The sequence below is a fragment of the Halichoerus grypus genome, chromosome 12 (genome assembly GCF_964656455.1).
Source record: "Halichoerus grypus chromosome 12, mHalGry1.hap1.1, whole genome shotgun sequence".
Lineage (NCBI taxonomy): Eukaryota > Metazoa > Chordata > Mammalia > Carnivora > Phocidae > Halichoerus > Halichoerus grypus.
Window position 1 is genome coordinate 65,370,860 of NC_135723.1, and position 23,085 is coordinate 65,393,944.

The 23,085-nt window shown below is 45.5% G+C and overlaps 1 long non-coding RNA gene across 1 annotated transcript in view; it reads left to right on the forward strand.

Annotated features, from left to right (window-relative positions):
* The window catches only part of LOC144379674 (uncharacterized), an 89,867-nt gene extending 72,323 nt beyond the window's left edge, over window positions 1-17,544 (forward strand). The window contains exon 3 of the long non-coding RNA XR_013443002.1: window positions 17,418-17,544. This is a non-coding gene — a long non-coding RNA (uncharacterized LOC144379674). The remainder of the gene's footprint in view (window positions 1-17,417) is intronic.
* Window positions 17,545-23,085: the final 5,541 nt, after the last annotated feature.

Here is a 23,085-nt window from a genome sequence, read left to right on the forward strand (position 1 = left end):
TCTAGCACGATCCCAGAACCATGTCAGCTCCCACAGCATAGATGAGGGCAGCCATAAAAACACTTTTTGGGCTTCCCTCAAAGAATGCTCAAGTCCTATGGAATTTAACTTCACTAACTACTGTGTCTTCTAAATCAGTAATTTAAGAGTGTGTCTGTAGGCATTTCTGCCTCTTTCTACCCTCCTGCACCCCCAACAAACTCACACTCTAGACATTGACCACCCGAGGAAGCTGGGTTCTTTATTCCCAAGGCTTTTAACTTAGTAGGTGTTTGGTAAAAACTTGCTGAATTAATTAACAAAGTTTGACTTTTTTTTTTTAACTACTTGGGCTAATCAAATTGGATTTTCTTAAGGCAGTCACATTTCTTTTGCATGACAGCTCAGGTTTTGTGAGCTTGAGTGGTTTTACTTAAGGTAACTGGCAGGGAAAGGAATGGAACCGAAACCATGGTTCCAGGAACAAACTGTAACACTAGTTGCTCACAGTATGCAGTGAATACCCTATTTAAAAAATCACAAAATTTGATTATTATGAGATATCTTAGACCTTGCCTAAACCTGAGATGAAAAATAGCTAGCATGAACAGTGAGTTCTCTCTCTCCATTACTGTGCCTAGGGCAGACATTACTAATCAATCATGGCACTTTCCCTGCTAAATCTAGCTGTGATTTTGGAATCCTAAGGCTTGACTCCAACACTGGAATTTCTTCACCTGCCCACTGGAGAGCTCTTATGCTTCTGAATATGTCCATCTGAGCATGTACTTGCCAGGTTACACCTGATTTGTAGTTCTCTTGTAAAACTGCACACCTGATGTCTCTGTGCCTCCTATAAATCATGGTTCAGGCTGAACTGACTTAGGCATAAGGTAAGAGAGGCAGCGCACTCCACTGTGCAGAGTATCATGAGCACAGGGATTTCGTCTCGTTGATTCATTCATTTATTGACCCGGGATTTATAAGACCAGGCACTGGTTTGGCCCATGTTCACCTCTGTATCATAACCCCATAATACATGTGTTTATCTGTGTATGAAGGATGGATGGATGGATGGATGGATAAATGTTTTATTTGTTACCTCTCATGGGGTGATGCCTGATAGTCCTGAACCAGGACACTTCTCTTCTGCCTTTTCTATGCCCCAAATAGGTCATTTGCTGTTCTTCTCTCTTCCTTTGTTTCTACCGAGCACACTCTACACACAGCCTCACTTGCAAGAGGTCCCCAAGAGTAGCACTCTCTTCATCTCAAGGCACTTCTAGGTGTGTCTTCATCTGTCTTCTAGATGCCATTCAATCAACTTGATCATTTTTGTGGATGGAACTCATCTTGATAGGGAATCTTACCATCAGTAAGCTTCTCTCATTTATTACTTATGTGAAATGCTCTTAGTCCTTTGACATAGACTATCTTATTTAATCTCAAGTACAGCTGGGCAAGGCAGTGATTATGAGTCCATTTTATAGTGGAGGAAATGAAGGCTCAGAAGGACCTTTTGATTTGCCCAGGCTTACAAAGATTACACAGTTAAGTTGCAGAGTAGAGCACGAGCCCAGCCCACCTGACCCACAAGTGTATAGTCTCGCAAAGGGGGCTGTGGCTGGTTAGGGTTGACTCAAGTCATGGTAAACTGTGTGGTTGCACCAAGAGGCCAGGGCTTTCTCATTTGTGATGATCTGCTCACAGAAAGAGTATTTTCCCCCAGGGCTACTGAGGAGGGTGATCTCTCTGCTCTTCCCTCTGAGGCCAGGAAGGCATGGCTCCCTGGCCTTTGCTGTCCCCATTTGTACAACACTGTCTTGGATGTCTCTGAGTCTTCCAGAGAGGAAGGGCTAGGCCAGTCTGGAGTTGACACGGTACCCCATCCCTTCCATAAAAGGACAGGGGATTCCTTTCAGGCTTCACCCAACTGAGGATTTCCCAAGGAAAGTGAGCGATAGAGAGCAAGCGCACATGAGCACACTTGGGCAGCATCCTTCCTGTGGCCCCCCCACCCCGGCACACCCCTGCCACCAGCGCCAGAGGTAGCAGCTGCAGTGCCCCTGCTGGCGGCCCCTGGGGCACGTCTGGGAATGACCCAGGCACTGCAGGTCACCTCATGGCCCTGGAACAAGCCCCAGGCCTTGTCCAGCCTGTGGCCCCTGGCTCCCCCTGCTAAAGCTGCTGCACTAGGAAAGCCCCAGTCTGGGTAATTGTTTAATTACCATGTCAATGTGGATTCATCAGCATGGCAGCTGTCATTGCAAATGGGGGACGTGGGGGCTCCCAGAGCCCCTAGGGTCATCCTAATTGATGCAGTGAACAGAATACTGTATTTATTCAACCACGGTTTGGGTTTCTCCTGCGACCTGGGAAGGGCATCAGTGCTTCCCAGGAATCAAGAGCAGCTAGATTTTCATCCCCAGCGACGGACAACACCCACGAGCTTAACCCCTCCGGGCCTGTGCAGACACGGGCAGGCATCCCATGGCAGTGAGACGCTGGAGACTTGTACTTCTCCCAGGGACAGAAATGACATGCGGGACCAGAGTGGAGGGAAATATATTCCTCATATACCCCACCAGTGTGTGACCAGGTTCTAGCTGATCCTAATTTCCACGAGGTCCCCACTGCTTGGGTCACAGTCACTCTGCGTCCCTCCCAGCTAGAACAGACTACAGAACAGCTTGGTGATTAATACATGTCTGTGCAACGAGTAATAACTCACTTTTGTTGAATGCCGACTGTGCCAGGCACTACCCTGAGCATTTTAGGTGTATCAACTCACACTTCTCACAAGAACCCTCTGAGAGGCACTGTTCTGGTGATCTCTCACTGTGTAACTACCCTTAGTGGCTGAAAATGCACTTTATCGTTATTATAGCTCATGATTCCCTGGGTCAGGAATTTGTGCAAGGCACAGAGATGATGGCTTATCTCTGCTCCATAATGCCGGGGCCTCGGTCAGGATGACTCAAAGGGCTGGAAGTGATACAGCTCAACGCTACCTGGACCTCCTTCCCTGATACTCCACTTAGTAATTGCGTGATCCTTGAAAACCCTCCTAAGTGTTTTGAAACCACCTTTCTATCTGCTAAATAGGAGTCATAGGCCTTTCTTCCTAGAATTAATGGTGACTTAAATGAGACAATATGGAAAAGCCTGTCAACCCAGAGCCAGGCACACTGTAAGTGTTCATTGAATCGGAAGCCAGAGTGCCACTGGGATGTACAGTGACAGACGGGGGGGGGGGGGGGGGGGGGACCTTTAGTTACCGAAACAAGTGTTGTCAAAGGTAGTAAAACCCATATTTTAGTAGTCTGTGCCATTTTAGATCAACCGGAAGGCTATAGTTAATGCTGTAGGCATGATGGAATATGGAAAACATAAAGTAAATGCACTTCCCTCATCTGAAAAATGGAAATGAAACATACCGTAAGATGAATAAAAGTGGGCATTAAATGAGGTAAAATGTATAAAATGCCTCATGCGGAGCGAGGACTTGATAATAACAGGTGTGGGAGAGCCTGCAGCTAGAAGTCTTACCTCACCCAACATTAAAGAGTGCAGGCTGGAGAAAAAAAACCATGGATATAATCAACATAGGAAAAACCTTGGGTTCATTCTTTACTCTTCACCAAAAATTGCACTTCTGGGTAAGTTCCATGAATGTAAATGTGAGGTGTCCTGACCCTAAATCGGGGAATGTCTGGCAGAGAAAACAGGGGTCTGATGATGTTGTGGCCTAATATTTGGGTGATGGCCAATAGATATACAAGTGAACAGACATTCTTCATGGTGCCACTACAACAATAATCATAATTTAAATTACAGTTTAATATCACAGTGTGAGCACATAAAATGTGCCAGGCACTGGGCAGCTCATTTAATCCTCATAATAAGCCAAAGGGGCAAGTCCCCATTTTCCCAGAGGGCACAGAGAGATTTGGAAATGCCCAAGGTCACATGACTAGCACATGGTGGAATGAGCCTGTCTGGCCCCTAGCCTGCGCTCCCAACCTCGCCTCTGAGTAACAGACCTCACCACTGTGGCTTCTTCCATGAAAGTGACACAGGTGGAAAAACTAGCACTGTACTAAGCCAGGAAGGCCTCCGGAGTGGGGGAGCCGGGAAGTCCTGGGTTTAAATCTCAGTCCCAGCACTTATCACCTCCCTGACTCTGGGCAAGAGACTGACTCATCTTTTCAAGACTCAGTCTCCTCATCAATAAAGTGGGGATACGAATCATAGTCATGCCCATCTTGTTCTGTTGCTGCGAAGACCATGCCTGGCACATAGTAGCTGGCTAATGATCGTCAGTCTCCTTTTCTTTAAAACACGATTCCAGCAAACTTTCAACTACATTGAAATCATTGTGATAGATCTGGGAACTAAGGAGGCCCTAAGAGTCGGAGACAGTGTCTGTCACATCCACCTGAACCTCTGTTAGGTGCTTAATTATGAGGATGCGGGGATTTTATACGTTTCTTTTTTACAAAAATATGATTTTTCAATTATAGAAAAGTCCCCCTATGCTTTAGGCTTACTGTTGAGGTTAAATAAATAAATAAATAAATAAATCTAAAATGATTCAGGAAGAAAAAAATATTAAGATTCAGACAAACACATAAATAATGCCCACAATTTCAGACTCAGTATTTCTTTTCCTCATATTCTCTAGGTTTATCTGTCATTCTCTCCAAACTGCCTTTTTTTTTTTTCATTAGACAACACTCTCTGCAAATTATTTCTAACTTTAGGTGATTTGCCCACCCTCACTGACTAGGGTATCCCTTTCCCCCCACCTATAACACCCACTTTGCATCATAACCAAATGCAGCCTCCCCATTGTCCCCCCACCTTCCACTGGGAATGATCTCTTTATCAATAATTCGACCCCTGGAAGCCCAGTGGGTGACTCTTTAGTGCCCTCGACACCAATGCAGATGGGGGCTTCGGATCCCCAGTGTAATCCCAGCCTGAAATGTTACCAGGAGCCCCACGGCTCTTCAATTACCTCCCTTGGCCTGTCAAGACCACAGCATCTCAAATTCAGTTAGCTGGTCTTTGGGTCTCAGCCAAGGCCCAGCCTCTGCTCCTAATGACAGCCAGCTGAGGGGACACTGAGAGGGGCTAAATTCAATTTGCAGCCCTTCTAATGAGATTAGGGGAGCAGGGTTTTTTATTTTCTCCAAAGTTTGCCATGGGCAGGATGAATGATGGCCCAGGGATGAGCTGTCAACGTCAACAAAGGCTCCGAGCTGGGAGAAGGGGGATGGGAGACAAAGATGGGAGAGAGAGGGAGAGATTTTCCAGACAGAGCCAAGGAGCCCTGAGTGAGTCGCCCAGCAGGTGACAATGTCTGGTTGGCAGAGTGTCACTCTGCGGACAGGATGCAAAGTCAAGAATCAATCTGGAGGAAAGGCAAATGTCAACTGTAAGCAATATTCCCAAGTAGAATCTCTCTTTTTCCCCCCTGCTTCTGAATTCTTTCTCACCTTTTTTGACTTTCTAAAATCATTAAGCAAATGGTATTTTTAAAAAATAAGTCAACTAAGAGGTATCATCTCAGATAAAGAAGCAAGGCCCCCACCAGTCTACTGCAAGGAAGAGCTCAGCCCAGCACTGCTCTTGGGCTGGCTGAGAGGACCCGCAAGCCTCCCGGCCACAGAGCAACCACTGAGCTAGTGTCTGGAGCCAGCTAGGACCTCAGATGCCCGCACTGTGTTGTGGCTGGTGGTGAGGAGTTCGGAAGTACTTTATCTGACACAAGTCACCTCGGGGTGAAGTATGATGTACAAAATGTGTCTAATGAGTGTTTAGTTAGCACCTGCCTCTGAGTAGCTTCAGCTCAGAGGCCAGGGTAGAAGAAATAGGGCAGGACATTCTTCTGGGTCAAAGGGAGAAAGAGAGAGGGAAAGTTCTTTAGGAAATATGAAGAGGAAGAGGTCCCAGTGGTTGGGAGAGAACAAGGAAACTTCGTTTTGCGGAGGTAGTCTTGAGCTATGGCATGAAGGATAGGAACTAACAAGGCTGTGAGTGGAGACAAAGTTGACCCTTGTGGCTGAAGGTCTCCATGCTTCTACCAGCACACCCAGCTATGCCCTGTTCCCAGCTCACTCTTGGTGGGAACTGCAACAGTCCTGCCACCTCAGGCCTGGATCTCATGCTCTGAACACTGATTTGTTGACCACACCTTCTTCATGTTCCTCAGAGATGCTCCATACATACAGCAGAGCTCCTGCCCAGCTTCCTGTCCCACACTCGAGCCCTTCTTTGATGCACCAATCCTGCACTAGACCCTGGCTGTGGCCCTGACACCCTGAGTTGCTTGGTCTCACCAGTTCTTCTCCAGATGGCAGGAGTCGGGAATCACATACCTTGTCTCTTGTCCCTCAGCCACTGCATGAAGTCCTGTTCCTAGTAGACCAATGACCAGGAACCATTATGGCCCTTTCTGTATTCCCCTGAATATGGAAACCAACCCAGACCCAGGCCTTTAGTCAGCTTCAAAACAGGTCAACATGAATTAAAATGCCTTATAGGCACACAGTAGACACTCATTAAATATTTATCAGCTGAATTGGGCTCACAGGGAAGGTGAAAGTTGATTGGGCTTGAGCATGGGAGCAGTTAGACAAGTGGCTACAAACAGGAAGGCCTTCTCCATAAACAGGACAGCTCAGAGTCAGGATCTTGTTTGTGTTCAGAGAATGACAGTTTCTGTCCCATGATGCCCTCCTCGTGGCCAAGTTTTTTTTTTTTTTTTTTTTTTTTAAGATTTTATTTATTTATTTGAGACAGAGAGAATGAGAGAGAGAGAGCACATGAGAGGGGGGAGGGTCAGAGGGAGAAGCAGGCTCCCTGCCGAGCAGGGAGCCCGATGCGGGACTCGATCCAGGGACTCCAGGATCATGACCTGAGCCGAAGGCAGTCGCTTAACCAACTGAGCCACCCAGGCGCCCTCGTGGCCAAGTTTTGACCCTTATTACCCACTAGGCCCACAGCCAGCTCTTCAGGGCCTCTGGCCACATGGGAGCCCCAGTCATGGGCTCCTCAGTTTGTCCACTCACAGGAAGGCGCTGCTGATGTCCACAGACCAGGACAGCATTGCCACTGTTACCACAGTCTGACCCTGACCATCAGCCAGATGACCCAGAGGAATCCTACAAATTCCAGAACCCAGGGGTGTGTGTGTTGTAGCCAGAACCTCTGAGAATATCTTCCATGAAAAACAAAACACAGCCCCTGCAGGGCCGTGAAGGATTGTTGAGCTGGGCTAACCTGGGTGATTAATCCAACCCACCACCTCATAAACCTAACGCTGGTAAAAAAGACAACTTTAGATGCTGGGGTTATGAGCCCCGAAGAGCTCAGTTCTACAGTTGGTCATGGATGCTTTGTTAATGTGGTTCCTTTTATGCTGTGAGTCATTTCTGTATTGTTTTTCCTATTCAGCTTATTTTTTATTAAAATTCTTTGGGAAAAGACCATTCTGTCCCAGAGGGGTTTTGTGCCATGAAGTGATTCAGGCATCAGAAATTTAAGGCAAAGGGCCGGGACCTCTCTAGCTCTTCTCCACTCCACCGTGGAGGACAGCCTGCTGAGACCCTAATAAGAAAAGCTTGTTCTAGAAGGTGCTGTCTGGGAGCACTGCATGGTTCATGAGTCAGCACCTGTGGCATTTTGATGAACCTCTAGCCTATGCCCTTTTCCCCAGCTCAGGCTATGATCGAGATGGAGAAATCGAGATGGAGAAAGTAGAAAAAGACAAGGATGGCAAGAATAAAGAATGGCCAGCTATCCAGACATGATGCTTATTAATGAAAAAGAGTTCCCAAAGGCCAAGCCCTCAGGAGCCCAAACTCTCCCTTGTAAAGCACATTTTTTTTTTTTTTATCACAGAAGGTTTTCATGCCTTCCCTTATGTGAGTCTTATGAGTCTGTGAAGAGGGTGTGCTGATTCCCATTTTAAAGATAAGGAAATGGAGGCACCATGAACCTCACTGGGTCACGCCGGCTCATGCTACGGGAGCTGAGGATGCGAGGCCGGGTCTGGCTGTTGCCAGCTATGTTGGGCCCACCTTCCAGCATTTCACCTTAACATACAACCTATGTGCATATGATAGACTGTCCTCCTCCACATCTTCTTTGATTTTATTCCTATGGGGGGCTCCATCCTCTGATGGTAGAACCGATGGCTCTCCGGGAGGGAATCCTCAGGAGACAGCTCCCTTATGCCAGCTTTGTGCTGACAGGGAAAGCACCTCATTGTGATCTCGGAGCCACGGAGGATGCGGGATGTGGCGCACAGAGCCCTGAGCTGGGCTCCACAGCCCCGCTGTCTGTCGCCAGCTCCCTTGGTGATCTCGGGCAAAGGACTTCCTCTCTCTATTCTCAGTGCCCTCTGGGCTCCTCGCCAGTTCTAACGTCCCCAGATTCTAATTCTCTAGCTGTCCAAATCTCTGGAATGGTCACTCCAATCCATTTCGTGCTGCCTACAAATTAAATGTTGCTTTCTTCTTCTCTTCCTTCCCAGTCTCTTCTATTTGCTGCACAGAGTTCAGTTACACTCTGGTGTGGTCATGAGCATTTCCAACACAAAAGCTCACCCCAGTGTCTGCTGGGTTTGCTAAAAACACCCCTCGGGCCTGCCCCTCCCAGGGCAATGCCAGACCAGGGGGATGGAGTCCTGGGTCTCTTCACTTTGCGCCACATTATCACAGAAAGGTGGATTAGAAGTTATCTCCGCTCTGCTTTCTCTCAGAGCTCCTTGGCAACACAGCCACCTCGATATAAATACACACCAGAAACGTGCACAGGCTCATAGAGGCCTTCGGAGCCTGGGGGCAGATACCGCCAGGGCGCAAGGACGTCAGGAGATCCCCAGGACACGAGGGAGTGTCAGCCTCACCACTTCAAGGTCAAATATGGCACCCATCCAATAAAACGCCTGTGATCCCTGATAATTCTCTAGCACCCCATCCGCAATGCTGGAGATCTTTCATCTCTCTGGACAGCCAAATATTTCACAGTTGAAGCTTCTTTCACATTCTTTACAGTTAAACTAAGGGCCTAATTATCTTTCCTGTCTTTGTTTTTCTGACGTTTTTTTCTCCCTGGGGTTGCTAATATAGCCCTTTCGGACCAAAATTCCATTGTTTCTGATCATCAGTTGTCTGAAGATCTAAAAGGAAAGAGTGAAATCTTTCAAAGAGTCAGGGTTTAAATCACACACGATGGTGTTGTGCTTCTGAATATAAGAATGTGTAACAGTTTAGGATTGCACTAATGAATCTTAAACCAGTCCATTCCCCACACACTGTTAACTCTGGTGTCTAAAGTCACTTTAAATTTTCAGGCGACCCAGTGCACACGGGCTCTCAGGGACACCATGCCCACTCCTTCCACCGACCCTGTTCTAGGTAGGACCATTCGAACGTGACAGAACTACCAGAAACCTGACTCAGGCATACGTAGCATACGCAGGAGACACACGCATCAGCTGAAAAGATGGTGAGAAAGGTCCCCTTGCTTGGAGGCACATGAATAAAATGCCCCAATATCTCTCATATATATGAGAGTCCTCTTAAGATTTAGTTATGAGGTTCTGTCAGACATTTCAAACTACAGAGGGCCTGGAAAGAAAATACAATAAGGAGATCAGAGACCTAAAATGCCAGGCCAAAGAAAAGAACCAGAAGGAGCAAGACGTGTTCATTGTAAATATTTTAAAACTGCATTCTTATCTTGGTTCAGTGCTGTGCACTGTCTTGTCTCTGATAATTGTAAATATTTAATGCGCTATAGCTCCATCTCCTTACTGATAGAGGGAAGATGAATAAATCCACACGCGCAGGACGTGTGTTTTCCCTTGCTGTGCAGACGGCTGGAGAGTGAGCGCCCAGTGAGGGGCCGCTGTGGATGGTTGCGCAGGCTGTGCCTTGTACAAGGGCACTTGGGGGGGGGCGGGGCTGAAAGACAAGCCCCACCCGCTAGCTCCGGAGTCCCTGCGTCTGATCAGGTCTGATCAAAGGGCCCTCTTGTGCAGTGCTGGCGCTGCTTTTTCTGCAGTTCACCGTTTACTAGTGTCAGGGGGATAAAGCAGAGCTGCTGGGAAAAGTGCTCATGTTTATTAAAAAAAAAATCGAGAAAGCTTTTAAGTCTCAGTATGATTTTCTCTAAAAGCATAGTTATTTTCATTCCGTTTTCCTCTTTTTATTCCCTTAACATCCTAAGCCCTGTCTTGATACTTGGTTTTCCCTACAAACTGACAAAAAGAAGCTTCCAGAAGCAACCATCTACTATAAGGGGAAGGAAGGTGGGACCATGAGGAGAGGAGGTGGCTTCAGAAGCCCTTGGTACTATGGAAACCTGTCCTGACTACCATCCTGCCCCTGACACCTGACTTGGTTTGCTCCAGTGGAGGATCAGGTCTCCATTTGCCTTCAGCTCCCCTGGCCTTCCCATTATTCCGTTCTTGCCCAGTTCTGATCTCGCCTCTTGGTTTCCTCACTCCAGGTCCTGTAGATGCTTCAGCCCCGCCACTGGGGCTGACATCACCTGCCTTTCCAGGTGATAGCCAAAGAGCAGGTAGAGGAAGCCCTAGCAATTTTAATTGGACCCCTCATCCAGAATAACCTTCCACAGTTACTCTGACCCCTTTGACCTTGTGCAGATGAAGCCAGGGAAACACCCCTATAGCCCTTACAATCAACTTGCATCTTGGAGTTGTGACATATGAACGAAGACATCTTCAGTGGCTCTGTGATGCACGCAGGGCAGGGAGGGCAGGCTGCTGCCGAGCTTAGGAAAACAAGCTCTGAGGCTGGAGGGTCTGAATTCCAGCCCAGCTTTCCAGCTTCCACACACAGGGTCCCTGAGCACCGGCTCTGGCAGCCTGTCCTCATCTCTAAAGAGGGAGTAGTGGAAGTGCAAGCCTCATTGCGTTGACCTAAGAATTTAGCGCTAAGCTCTCAACTCATAAAGTTACCTAGAGCAGTACTTAGAAGACTAAGTGGTCAGTGTGTGTTGGGTATTATTATGATTCTTATTTCTAAAGGCTTAGAGTCAGGGTGTGGTAGAGCCCTGAGAAGCTTTTCTTGCTCAGAAGGCTTTATTTTTTTTTTTTTTAAGATGTATTTATTTATTTGAGAGAGAGAGAGGAAAGAGCATGCGTGTGCATGTGGGGGGAGGGGGGAGGGGCAGAAGGAGAGAAAGAGAGAGAGAGAGAGAATCTCAAGCAGGCTCCCCGCTGAGCATGAAGCCCAACCTGGTGCTTGATCTCACGACCCTGAGATCATGACCTGGGCCAAAATTGAGAGTCACGGACACTTAACCACCTGAGCCACACAGGCACCCCCAGAAGGCTTTTAAATTTGACCATTAATGGGGCACCTGGGTGGCTCAGTCGTTAAGCATCTGCCTTCGGCTCAGGTCATGGTCTCCGCGGGTCCTGGGATCGAGCTCCGCATCGGGCTTCCTGCTTAGGGGGGCACCTGCTTCTCTCTCTCTCTCTCTCTCTCTCTCTCCCTCTCCCTCTGCCCCTACCCCCACCGCTTGTTCTCTCTCTCTCTCTTTAAATAAATAGATGAAATCTTTAAAAATAAATAAATAAAATAAATAACTTTGACCATTAAGATGCTCAGTTTCCATGTTAGGGAGCCCCTGTGGCACCGTAGGCAAACACAACACACACAGGTACACACACACACGTGTGCACACAGATTCAGCCATGCTTCCACACGCACACTCACGGGGACACTCTGTGGGATCTGCCAGGGCCGGGTCTTCCTGGGGCCTGCAGGACAGCCCACACTCGCTTGCAGTGCTGCAGAGACTTCTGAGAATGCCAACCTTTCTCATCCTTCAACCTTCCCCTTCCTCCCAGAAGTTTCAGGGGATTCTATGGGTCATTGTTAAAGGCTTTAGGCTGAAGGGTCCCTGCTGCCAATACCAACAGAGGGAGTCAGGTGGTGACATCCTTGCTGATGGCATGTTCTGCAGAGAGACTGTAGGAATGTCAGAGCACCTTCGCTGGGTGCAAGTGGGTGTCCAAAAATGAGTTGCTGAATAAATGACCAAATAATAATAGTGATAGATCCCAGCTCAGCCACTTATTGGCTGATAGCTTTGGATAAATTGCATACTCTCTTTATTTTAGCATCCTCGTGCATAAAATGGAGGTAAACGTACCTACCCATAGGACCGTGTGAAGATTAAATATTAAACCAGAGACTTGGTATACAGTGGTGTCTTTCCAGGGGTGATCTCAATATACAATGGGCTCAGGGCAGTGTAAGCAAGGATGGTCTCTTTGGGATGGATGCCCGGGGACTCTGCACTTTCACAGGGAGCCGGGAAGACAGGTGCCTGAGAAAGAGTCTTGTGATGAGGCCTTTTCTAGTTAAGAAAAGCCATTTTATTCATTTCTTTCTGTGGGGAGGACACAGTGCAATTCTCCCACCTCAGGAGGCTCAGACAGAGAGGGAGGCTGCACTTCCCAGCTCAGGCCTCCCGGCTGGTGAGGCATATACAATCTGCCCAGGGCACCCTTTGAGAGGTGGGAATCTCCCTGAATTTTTGCTGCCTTATCAGTTTTATGGCCTCTTTCTGGTTTGTGCATCAAGTTAGTCTTCAGGGAGAAGGGTCTAGGCCAGAGAGCAGAGCAAGCAAAAAGGAAATATGTCTGGAGCCAGGTTCCAACACTAACTGAACATACCAGAGACGGGGAATAAAAGACAGTGAAGCCAAACAGGGTCCCTTCATGGGCTTGTCTGGTTAAAATTCTAGGACAGTCTCTCACAGTGTGATTTTCTAGATGCTCCAAGGCATTGCAAAATATTTCATTAGCACAAATTATTGAGATATACTGAGATCTATCTATCTATTGGATATACCCACCCATCTATCTACCACAAAGACATTTTCACTGAGTACAGCAAACACCCGTGCACACAATGTGAGTAGGGTACATGTGGATGATGCAGGTTATGTCAGGAAACCATGATAGTGAGCTGGGGTCCCGGGGGGGGGGGGGCAAGTCATTAATGTCCCTCTTTGGATTTGAAGGTCATAAATTCTCTTCCCACAATTTCCAGCTGTGTTTCTCAAGTGGATATGGGGAATTACTCTATGGTCACTAATTTGTCTTTTTTTGTGTGGATTTTAAGGTCATTTAATAGCTTTCCTACATCTCACAACACCTTTCTTCTATGAGATGGGGGATTCCTCTCCTCTTTATAGTTCTTTCTCTCCTCTCATCCTGGGCCCTTCCCCCATACCTAAAGATGTGTCATATATTCATTTATCAACCATCCAGCTAATATATAACAAGCCTGTTAGAAATTGTGCTGGGAACTAGGGATGTACACTGAACAAGACAGACACAGTTTCTGCTTTCATGAAGCTCACAGTCTAGGGAAGAGACAGAAAATGTACAAAACTTACATGAATAAGCATATGATGATGAGCTAGATGCTGTAGTGTGTTATCCAGATCCTCCTTCAGGACAGGAGAAATCATTCTCCAACCACTGAGAACTCTGCCAGAACACAGTCCTCAGCTGAACCCTTTTATGGAGTTCCTTAACTAAAGAGAGCTGCCTCACCCAGGATCCTGCCCCCTTCCCAGGGCATTCCCACATCCAGTGCCGTTTGACCCATTGTCTACTCTGGACAACTCGGAAGGGCCAACCAGCTTCTGAGCTCCACAGATGTATAAACTCACCTCAACTGCACCTTCCTCTTCCCATAGGGTAGTTGACCTATGAGCAGCCGAAGTTGTGTTAGCAACCAATGTTCCCTCCTCCACTGATTGTTAGAAACTAGGACATCTGAAAGCAAAAACATTAAGAAGACAGGCAATGGTCTATGATATTCTGGGGGATGGAAGTCTCCAGAAATAGGGATAGCTGGGTGATTATGGCAAGAACCGTGGAAGCATTCTTGGAGTTGTGACTTTTTCATACTCTAGTGCTTCAGAGTATTATAAAACCAGATAAAAAGAATGCCTTCTCAGTAGGGCAACAATATATTGGTAAAGCCTGAGAAATACTGGAAGCTCGATTGAAAGCTGTGAACATCAATTCACCTTTCAACCATAGAATGAAGAACAGGAACCAACCATCACTGGTGGATAAAGCACAGAACCAAGGGCAACCCACACAGGTTATCTGTTGACAACACTGAGCTTAAACTGCCCTCACCTTTTTGAAAATGAGTAATGCTTTTGAACAGCTTAATGGTAATAGCTATTGGAATTTAAAATGAAATATTTAAATACTCAAAATATTTAAACATACTAAGGATGATAAAAGAAAATGAAATACATTCTTTATTTAAAAAACTGAAAAAGACATAGAAAACCAAAAAATCACAAAAGAATAAGGCAGTTTTAAGATGAATCGATAAATTATAACAATAAATGCATGTAGGTTAAGCTTGTCTAATAATACATCACTAGTTTCATTCAGAGTGGAACAATCCATTTAAACTTTAGGACGAACACATAAATACATTCAGAGAAACTTCAAAGAGAAGTATAGCTCATGATTTCCAACAAACAGAAAGTGAGCAGTCAAAATGACGAGGGCAGGAGCCCACGGAGTCTTTCCCTCCTCTTCCCTCCCCTTACTAGCTTTCTGTCCCCTCCACCACTTGCTGAAGACAGAAGTGAGAGAGAGAAATCAATGTTAGAGAACTACATCTCACGTGGGACAGGACACTGGAAGACCTCACGTGTGCAGAACATACTGTAACACATCACGTGAGGCAAGGCAGAGAAAGCCTCCAAGACGAAGGGAACAGGATAGTGTGGCCGAGACTTCCGTTAGGGTAGAAGAAAGAGTGCTCAGGGGCTCTATAAAACAGATTACGATAACACTCCTTTAAATATTTGAAAGAGACACAGGTAAAATGAATTCCAAACTTAAACCTTTTTTTCCCTTTTTAAAAAATAAAATACAGTTAGGGACCTGACTTTCCCAAATAATCTCAAAATTTTCCAGAAGTAAAAAAAAAAAACAAAAACAAAAACAAAAAACCCAGCTACAGTTCATACTCTTGGACACAATGTAGTAAACCGGAAATTAAAGACAATTATTTAGGGGCACCTGGGTGGCTCAGTCGTTAAGCGTCTGCCTTCGGCTCAGGTCATGATCCCAGGGTCCTGGGATCGAGCCCCACATCGGGCTCCCTGCCCGGCGGGAAGCCTGCTTCTCCCTCTCCCACTCCCCTTGCTTGTGTTCCCTCTCTCGCTGTCTCTCTCTCTCTGTCAAATAAATAAATAAATAAAATCTTAAAAAAAAAAAAAGACAAAAATTTAAATCAAATCCCCGACTTCTTACAAGCTGTGAACATTTTTTTTGTCAGAGAGCAAAGAAAATCGCAACATAAATTATTTAGAATACGCCACACAGAATGTATGGAATTTGGCCCAAAATATAAGGAGAATATTCATAGTCTCAATGTTTTTTCTTGTAAGCAGAAAGAATGAAAATAATAATGAATTTGAATCATAAGGCTGCAAAGAAAACATTTAAAAATAGAGAAAAAGGGAAAAACATTTTACAAAGATAGGAGCAGAAATTAATGATTTCAAAATAATACAATTAAGAAATGAGTTGATTCTTTGAAAAGACCAACAAGCCTAGACAGATATCTAACAATGATAATTTTTAAAAAGTGACAAATATACGATATTAACTATAGGAAACATAATTACAGATTTTCCAATTTTAAGCATAGACTTGATCGTAATACTATACAACTGGTTAACCATTTGGAGAGCACAAAGCTACATTCTTAGCATACCAAACCCAAAATTAATTCCAGATGGAATAAAGTACAAAAATAAAGTATATGTAAATATTTATACTTATTTACAGTAGAGAGGTACTTTATAAATATAACATCAAAAGCAGCAACCACAAAGGAAATAATTAATCAAATACATTGCATTAAAAAACCAAAACTCCTATACAGGAAAAAAAAACTAAAAAGTAAATGACAAATTGGGAAAATATTTCTAATATATATGACAAAATATTAGTGACTGTAATGCATAAAATATATGACTATAATAATAAATAATAACAAAATTAATAAAATACTAGTCTTAAAAGTCAAATGTATAAATTTGAAATATCTGGATTTTTAAAATGTTATTTTTAATTTATTTTATTTTGTAACAGATATGTCTATTTAAAAATGAGATATATTTTGCAACTATTGAATTGAAAAACATTGGAAGAGTAATATCACCTTTTGACAAGAAGTCTTGAGGGGACCCTGGGTGGCACAGTCGTTAAGTGTCTGCCTTCAGCTCAGGTCATGATCCCAGGGTCCTGGGATCGAGCCCCGCATTGGGCTCCCTGCTCAGCGGGAAGCCTGCTTCTCCCTCTCCCACTCCCCCTGCTTGTGTTCCCTCTCTCGCTGTGTCTCTCTCTGTCAAATAAATAAAATCTTAAAAAAAAAAAAAAAAGAAGAAGTCTTGAGAGTGTATACACACTTCTGGAATTCCACTTCTAGGAAACTATCCTAAGGGGATAATCCAACTAAGGTGTAACTATTTAGTTCTAATGATTTTTGCTCTGTTTTTTGAAAATCATATTCCCAAATTGGGAACAACATTAATTCTTAGCAACAGGGGATGGTCGAGTTAATTATGGACCCTCTATGGATAGACTGCTATGTAACCAATGAAAAATAATGGGGTACATTTATATGTATTAGTCCTGAATGATGACATTAATATGTTCAGCAAAAGAGCACATTGCAGTACAAACAGTAATACCCAATTGTTTTAAAATATGTATATGTATATACATGGACATGTAACACATGTATATTCTTCAGACATTTCCATTAGTGGTTGGTGAGACTGGGGGTTACTTTATTGATTTTTTAAATTTTACACCTTATGATATGTTTTATTAGTTTAAAAAAGAGTGAGAGAAAAGAGAAAAACATTAAATAAAGTCAATTACATGTTCTAAAGCACAGGCATTAGCTATGGTAGAGCTTACAGACTTCTTCCATTGTATTGGACACGTTTTTTTTACATCTATCAGTTTCCACATTAATTTGATATCTCTAGCTCTTATTCCCTTGGGGGCTAGGTACTTATTATCTTTGCATGCCCAGCACTTGGCCCAGTGTCTTATATACAGTGGACATCATTAAATGTCAGTATTTCGAGGAAGGAAGAAAGGAGGGCAGGGAGCAAGGAAGGAGGGAAGGAGAGGGGTAAGAAGGGGGAAGGAAGATGGGAGGAAGGAAGGAGGGAGGGAGGGAGAAAGAAAGGAAGGAAGGAAAGAAGGAAGGAAGGAAGGAAAGAAGGAAAGAAAGAAAGAAGGCAGGCAGGGAGGCTGGGGGACGAGGGGAAGACAATTTGGTTGTGTCATTTCTGCACAAATATACTTTTACCTCCTGCAGATGGAACCAAGATCCCAACCAGAGCCGCCTCCGCTGCCTAGTCCACAATTCTGCAGGTTGCTCTGTTTCAGGAGCCCTATGGTGCTGTTGGGTCTGCCAGTCTTTCAGAGCTCAAACCAGTGGGATCCAGCCTAAGAAAACCTTTTCCCATAAGGTACGAGTGCCCCTTGCAGATGTTTGCTACCATCTCAACAGCTGGAGCTCTGCATAACACAGTTCCTCAATCATTAGCAGACATTACCTAATTGATAAGGCTGTCCCTCTAAGCCCAGCAGGCTGTTCCCAGTTCTATGTGACACACAATCAAACTCTGTTCCCTTTCCCTGTGACATCAACATTCTTGGCCCGGCCATTGGAGGAGAACTCCTTTCCACCCAAGATAAACTGAAATCTTGGGACAGAATCATTTCCCCGAGGATCCCCATAGCCACATTCTCCCACCCACTCCCATCTTCCCGTTCCACGCGGAGCTCCAATTCTGGCCATGAGGCTGCTCTTCGGGCCTCACTGACATTGACCTCAGTGCAGCTGTAGCCCGTCAGCAGCTCCCTGTGACAGCGGGAAACAGATTGGAGGGACCAGGCGTTTGGTGTCAGTGGACGGACACACATGAACCCCTGAGGTTGGGACTATCCCTCCCTCCCCCTTCCTCTGTGGTGCCCCCACACAACTGTGCATCAACACTGAAGATGTCCATCTGGTCTTTCCTGGCAGTAGGTTCCTGGTGAGAATGTATTTCCTTAATAGCACTTGGGTATGGCCTGTGAACCCAAGAAGCAATGGGTCCTGGTCATCTACGGCTAACTCAGGCCAAGGCACAGAGAGAAGCACAAAGCAGAGCCCAAATTAGAGGGAAAGCCTCTGAAATGTGGCCCTAGACAAGCCCACCTTCTGCAACTTCTTATGCCTATTGAATGGCCCTGTAGGTGTTGAGATTCCTTGGGCAGCATAGCATATCTTGTAAGTACTGACCCCTATCTGGGTTGCAAAAAAAAAACTTTGTCACTAAATTGGTCCCTGGCCCCTGAGATTAATAGAAAGGCATAAAATCAGCAGCAGAGAGAAAAACAGAAGTTTGGTTTGGGGTGTTGGGGCAGGTGGTAAGGGGAGGTTTAAATAAAATGAAAGGTTGATTTATCTTATCTTTGTCTTATAGCGTATTGGGGAATTTGGAGCCAAACAGATCCATGGTCAAACATTGGCTCTGCCACTTACTGGCTTATAACTTTGGGTAAATTTATCTCCCACAGCTTTCATTTTCTCCAGTGGTTCTTGTAAGGATTCAGTAAGAAAACTTATATAAATCCTTGGAATAAGTGCAATTTTTTTCCACTCAATGCATATGAAGAGTTTTGAAGTCAATGCCTTGGATACATGTGTCTAGATCGCCAATTCTTCCTTTTGTCAGATTGGCATTATCCTCCCATCCCATAGTAAATTGTGAGGGTATTCGCAGAGTTATCTACAATCAGAAGAGAATGCTAGCAGGGCAGAGGTCTCAAAATCACCTCGCCCGGCACAGGACCTTTTACAGATGAGGCACCTGAGGCCTAAGGAGGGGAAGTGAGGACAGAACTGATGCTAGGGCTCCTGACCCCAGGCCCAGGACTGTCATCCATCCCTGGCACACCCGGGGGCAGGAAGGAGTAGGGGACACAGGCCTGCAACCAACTCTTGGGCTCAGGCTGTCTTTCATCCCAGCCTCTAGAGCAGTAATACAAGCCTCCTGAGGCTGCAGAAAAAATTTCTTCATATTTGCCCAGTTTCCTGTTCTCATCAAGGTTGGGTCTCCACTGGAATGTTCGGCCCAAGAGTTTTGCTAAAATATCGCTCTGTGGAAAGTTGTGTGAGTGTGCACTAAGGTCCCATGCCCTTTGACTTCTAGTGGGCACCACGCCCTGGCCAGCTGTGGGCTCAGGGAGTGAAACATGGGCCCCAGCTGGGAACTGGGCTCCATTGTCATACCACTGTGCTCGCCCCAGGAGGGTATCTGGGGAGAGCCCAGTGGAACCTGGGCACTGATGGGCAAGTAGAAGGGTCAGGAGTCTCCTCCATCAGTGGCCCAGAGAGGCCGAGCCAGTCTCTGACCCCCCAAGTGCAGAGTGCTGGCCGGGCCCTGCGCTTACCCGCCTCCTTTTGGCCTTTGGTGGGCCTCTGGTCCTCTATCCCTGGGAGGCCTTGGGCAATCGGCCCCTCCCTCTGATCTCTGTCTCCCCTTCTAGGTGAGAGAGGAAGGTTGCAAGGGCCTCTTCTCGCTAGAGTGTCATGGGACGTTCTCCACCCTGGCCTCTCCTCCCTCCCTGCTTTGCAGACCTCTGCCCCCCACCACCACCCCAAACTACAACTGAAGCAGACAGCACAGGGCCACCCCTCACCCCCACCCTTTTAAGAATTTGCTTCTCCAGAGGGAAGGATACTACGGTGCAGGATTTCACTTTCATTCACCTGAGCACAGACTGCCAACTTTTCCTGTCACCAGAAGCCATCAGAGACCAGACTAAGTAAACTGCTATTTCCATATCTCATTCTCTTGAAGGGAACAGCCAGAGCTGCATGGAGAGTAAACATACACAGTCTAATCTTTCTCGTCGCCGGGACAGTTTGTTGAAATTGGTGAAATGATGCAGACCCCACCGAAACGGTTTGATAAGGGCTGTAAGTCTGGCTTTGTGATTATTAAACAGAGGGAGCATAACTCAACTGCTTCTGATAATTTTTAAAAGAGCCCTCTCTCTTACCCGAATCTTCCTTCCTACCATGTATACATATGGTTTCTACACATGCAGAGCTCCGGTGTCTACCAAGGCTTGGGCATGCATGCACATTCAACTTTGCTGTTCCTTGAGGAGGGTGCCTGTGCCGAGAGAGAGAGAGAGAAAATCCTACCCCAACTTTATGATTGCTCATTGGGTTTTTAGCAACATTATGAAAGAGGAACCATAGTCTGAGTGATTCATACTGCACAAGAATTATGCTGAAAAAAGTAGTTAATGCAGTTTTGGGTATGCAAAGAGTTCATTTCTTAGAGCAAGGGTCAGCAAACTACAGACCACAGACCAAATCTGGCCCACGGCCTATTTTTGTATGGCTAAGAAATTACATTTACATTTCAAATAGTCGGAAAAGGTCAAAAAATGGGTAATATTTTGTGACACATGAAATTCAAATTTCAGTGTCCATAAATAAAGTTTTATTGGCACACCTCATCCATTCATTAACGTATGCGCTATGGCTACTTTGGGGCAGACTTGAGCCTGAAAACTGAAAAGATTCACTATCCAGACCTTTACAGAAGATGTTTGCTGATCCCTGAGCTAGAGAATTTTTAGAAGTCTTTTTTTTTTTTTTTTTCAAAAAATTTTTATACCATTTCACAGATGGATGAGCTGGGAATCTGAGCGAGAATAAGACTTTAAAGAATGTTCTCAATGTGATTGAGCCCGAGGACAAGCAGATTTCTCACCCCCACAAGGTAGGGTTCCTTTCTAATCCCTCTACCACGCACTGTTCTTTAGACGCTATCCCCCCCACAGAAGGGCTGTTGAAATGCCCATTAAGAAAAATTGATTCTGAAGTGTGACATCATGTCCTTGAAGATACACGATATCATGACAGGACAGGATATAATGTCCTGTGCAAAAATAAATTGCATTGTCAGAGCCCCAGTTCCTTCAGGAGAAAAGATATGGCTGTGAAAATAAAATCATAATTTATGAAACTGTGATGTTTGTGGAAGGAATGTATAGTGTTGAGAATGTCTCTCTTTACAGCGAACATCAGATTCTATGTTAGATGCTCCGTGACCACTTGCTCGCCTCCTTTGTTCTTTTACTGGCAACACCTCCCAAGCACTGAGTTTCCCATGGTTATTTTATTTTTAGGCTTTTTGCCTTCACTCAACGGAAGTTTCAGGGAGGTCACTTTCAAATTCAACTGCTTATATGCCATTAAAGCAACACCAGGTTGAGAATTTCCAGAACTTCTTTTTTCTTAACCCATTTTTAATGAAAACACTGTAGGATTATGAAATCATCTAATTCATTTAAGTGCTATAGGAAGTTGCAGAGAAAATAATGTGCAGCCACATCCTACACACCGGAAGAGAGGTAGTGGAGAAAAATAGAAAAAAAATAGGGGGAGAAATGGCTTGCCCCTAGTTTGGGTTGAAATGTGTAAATTCTATGATGGTTCATAAATGATGTGTGTTCCAGACCCAAATTATGTGTACTATTTTCATAGACAATACCCTATTATTGACCCCAAATGTCTTTTTCCAGCTCAGAATCAGCCTAAAGCAAATGGAAGTAAGAGCCACACAGGCTGGTCAGAGGCACACGGGTGCCTTCTCTTCTAACTGACTTTGGGCAACCACACCAAGGCAAAGCCAGAGGAACCTAGGAAGACAGGGATGCGGGCCCCAGCAGTTGTGGGTCTCTGTGAGCTGTAGGGAATGAGCAGCCAGATGGAGTCAATCCACCAGACACTGAGAGCAGGGTGCCTGAGGGTGCCTCACCTTGTCTCTGTCCCATGTCCCAAGAAAACCACGTCCAGCCCCTGCCATCCAGTGCATCTCGTAGCTCAGTTAATAGACATCCATGTTGAACACTCAAGAAGAGATTCCAAGTTAACTGCTCTTCGTTGAGTGGCTAGTCTGTGACAGGCACCGCACTAGCAAGTCCCTTGGACTTTATCTTATGTAATTCTCACAACAGCCCTCAGTGATGGTCATTGGCATATCCACAGCATAAAGACGAGGAAACCAAGGTCCACGGAGGTTCATTATTTTGTCCCAAATCACACAGCTATAAATTCTAGGAACCCAAGACTATCCCGGTCTGCTGATTTTTGCCAACCACCCCACCCCTCTTCTCTAATAAAATGAATCAGACTGAAACTGCCACTGGAATAATTTGGGTTTCACATGAGGAAGAATTTCCCAAGAGCCAATGATATTAAACATTAGAACGTGAGGAAGGGCCTTGTGCAATCTCATCAGGCAGACTCTAAAATGATCTATCCTGCTTTTCCATGGTACACGCCAACTTTTGAGTTGAACAAAGCTTGGTATTTGAAAGTCCTAAACATGCTGAACCCATTTGACAAGCCATGACCAGGCTGAGAATTTGGGGGCTTCTCTGTCTCACTAGCCATCAGAGCCAAGCAAAAACGCCCCCAAATATTCAGTAGACAGTTGCACTGGACCCCACTTGTCTGGACCCGGAGGCTACGCAAGAGAAGTTTAAAAGAGGGCTGAGCCGCTGAACCCTGCCCAGTTCTTCCACATCATACTTGCTTTCTCTCCCTCTCTAATGTTAGTGGCTGATTTCCCTAAGGTTCTCTTTTCACCTTTTAACCATGTGTCTGTCACCTTGGCTCGTTAATGGTTTTGGGGCATCCCGAGGTGTGGTGTATCATTATGCAGCTCCACAGAGATTTCTGCCGGCCTTTTTCCTTGGTAAGGGGTTGCTTAAGACTTGCAAATCAGCATATTAGTCACAGGTAAATGTCTACTCAAGAACTTTCCAAACAGCCTGGGAGCATGGGTTACAATGAGGGACGGTGGTAGGATGCTTCCAGGGCAGAAGCAGCATCAGCTTGTGGCCCAGAGTTGAATCCAATCCCAAGCAACATTTGAAGAGGCCATCCTTCAAAGGGAGGTCACTCAGCA